Source organism: Panthera tigris, chromosome D1 (genome assembly GCF_018350195.1).
Source record: "Panthera tigris isolate Pti1 chromosome D1, P.tigris_Pti1_mat1.1, whole genome shotgun sequence".
In the NCBI taxonomy this organism is placed as follows: domain Eukaryota; kingdom Metazoa; phylum Chordata; class Mammalia; order Carnivora; family Felidae; genus Panthera; species Panthera tigris.
This window is the reverse complement of record NC_056669.1, coordinates 106,285,001-106,287,779: the sequence shown is the minus strand read 5'-3', so window position 1 is coordinate 106,287,779 and position 2,779 is coordinate 106,285,001. Positions and strand designations below refer to the sequence as shown.

Here is a 2,779-nt window from a genome sequence, read left to right as displayed (position 1 = left end):
TGAAAATTCCATGTGAGCTTGATAAGAATGTGTATTCTGCTTTTAGATGAAGTAGTCTATAGATGTCAATTATATCCAGTTGATTGATGGTGTTGTTTAGTTAATCTATGTCCTTACTGATCTTCTGCCTTCTGGATCTGTCCATTTTTTGAGAAAAATGTGTTGAAGTCTCCAGCTAAAACAGTGGATTTATCCATTTCTCTTTGCTGTTCAATTAGTTTTTACCTCGTATATTTCGAAGCTCTGTTATTAGGTGCATACACATTAAGGACTGTTATGTCCTCTTGGAGAACTGACTCCTTTATCATTATGTAATGTCCCTCTTTATTTCTGATAAGTTTTCTTGTTTTGAAGTCTGCTCTGTCTAAAATTAATATAGCTACTACTACTTTCTTTTGATGATATACAGTATATACCATGGTATACCTTTCCTTTCCCCACCCATTCACTTCTTTTTTAAGTTTATTTATTTATTTTGAGTGAGAGAGTGAGCACAAGCAAGGGAGGGGCAGAGAGGGAGAGAGATAGAGCAGGGGCTTGAACCCATTGTGTGCGTGTGTGTGTGTGTGTGTGTGTGTGTATTAATAGACTGTTACTATTATCACTTTGGACAAACTTATTAAGACTAAGAAAACTAAGCAGCATGCCTGGCAGTCCTGCAGATCTGTCTCTTGCTTTAACAGTGTTTTGATGGAACAGACCAAGGGATGTCCCTTCTACCAGCCTCCAACCACCCTCCAATCTTTTTTCCAGTCACAACCTTCAGAGCCATCTTCTTGGCCACCCTCTGCCTCCGGGACCAGCCAACACACTATTTTGAGCTTAGCTCCTTATTACCGATCAACCGTGAGCTCCCAGATTCATCAGAATTATTCCCCTGAGGTGGAAGCCACCTCAACTGCCTGGTCAACATGCACCTGAAGGCCTCCTGCACCTACCTCTCTCTGGGCTTCTATGTTGACCATAACAGTGTGGCTCTGCAGGGAGTTGGTCACTTCTTCTGCAAGTTGGCTGAGGAGAAGCATGAGGGTGCTGAGCCTCTCTTGAAGATGCAAGGTGGCCATGCCCTCTTTTGAGACATGAAGAAACTGTCCCAAGATAAACCCTGGATGCCATGGAAGCTGCCATGGTTCTGAGAAGAACCTGAATCAGGCTCTTTTATATCTACATGCCCTGGGTTCTTCCTGTGCAGACTCCCATCTCTGTGACTTCCTGGAAAAACACTTCCTAGATGAGGATGTGAAACTCATCAAGATGGTGACCATCTGACTCACATCTGCAGGCTGGCTGGTCCCCAGGCTGGATTGGACCAGTGTCTCTTCAAAAGGCTCACCCTAAAACATGACTAGGAGCCTCTGAAGCCCAGCATCCTTTGAGGGCCCCCTCTGGCATCCCCCTGGTGACAAAGCTTGTACCTGAGCCTCTCCCTGCAACCACTAGGCAGCTTTTTAACCACCCTGGAACCCTCTCCCAAGCCATGGACTACATGGAAACAATAAATCTTTTTGAAGAAAAGAAAGAAAGAAGAAAGAAAGAAAGAAAGAAAGAAAGAAAGAAAGAAATTTTTTATTTTACTTTCACTTATTCTTTCTTTGATATTCTTCCTTGATGTAGATTCAAATGTTTGACCTATATTATTTTCCTTCTTTCTGAAGAACTGTTTTTTAACATTTCTTAAAAGAAATGGTAGGTTTGCTGGCAAAAAATTCTCTCAATTTTTGTTTGAGGAAGTTTTTATTTCTCCTTCACGTTTGAAGGATAATTTCACCGAGTACAGAATTCTAGGTTGGTTATTTTTTTTCTGTCCGTGCTTTATTTTTTTTTAATTTTAATTTTTATTTTTAAAAATGAAATTTATTGTCAAATTGGTTTCCATACAACACCCAGTGCTCATCCCAACAGGTGCCCTCCTCAATACCCATCACCCACCCTCCCCTCCCCTCCCTCCCACCCCCCATCAACCCTCAGGTTATTCTCAGTTTTTAAGAATCTCTTATGGTTTGACTCTCTCCCTCTCTAACTTTTTTTTTCCTTCCCCTCCCCCATGGTTTTCTGTTATGTTTCTCAGGATTCACATAAGAGTGAAAACATATGGTATCTGTCTTTCTCTGTATGACTTATTTCACTTAGCATCACACTCTCCAGTTCCATCCATGTGGCTACATCCTCAAAAAATTAAAAATAGACCTACCCTATGACCCAGCAATAGCACTGCTAGGAATTTACCCAAGGGATACAAGAGTGCTGATGCATAAGGGCACTTGTACCCCAATGTTTATAGCAGCACTTTCAACAATAGCCAAATTATGGAGAGAGCCTAAATGTCCGTCAACTGATGAATGGATAAAGAAATTGTGGTTTATATACACAATGGAATACTACTTGGCAATGAGAAAGAATGAAATATGTCCATGGTTTAAATATCTCACTCTTCTCTCTTCTCTTGTTTGTAAGGTTTCCCAGGAGAGTTGGATGTAACTCTTATCTTTGTTCCTCTATAAATAAGGTGTTTTTCTTTCCCCTCTGGCTTATTTCAGAATTTTTTCTTTATTTTTGATTTTCTGTAGTGTGAATGTGATATGCCTGGGTACAGGTTTTTGTTTTTGCATTTATCCTGCATAGTGTTCTCTGAACTTCATGGATTTGTGGCTTGGCATCTGTTATTAATTTGGGGGAAATTCTCAGTCATTGTTGTTTTATATATTTCTTATGTTCCTTTCTCTCTTTCTTCTCCTTCTGTTTTCCCATTATGTGTATGTTACACTTTTTATAGCTGTCC

The 2,779-nt window shown here is 40.2% G+C and overlaps 1 pseudogene; it reads left to right on the top strand.

The window, feature by feature from the left end:
- Positions 1-690: 690 nt before the first annotated feature.
- On the top strand, positions 691-1,349 carry LOC107180537 (annotated as a pseudogene).
- The last annotated feature ends 1,430 nt before the right edge of the window (positions 1,350-2,779 follow it).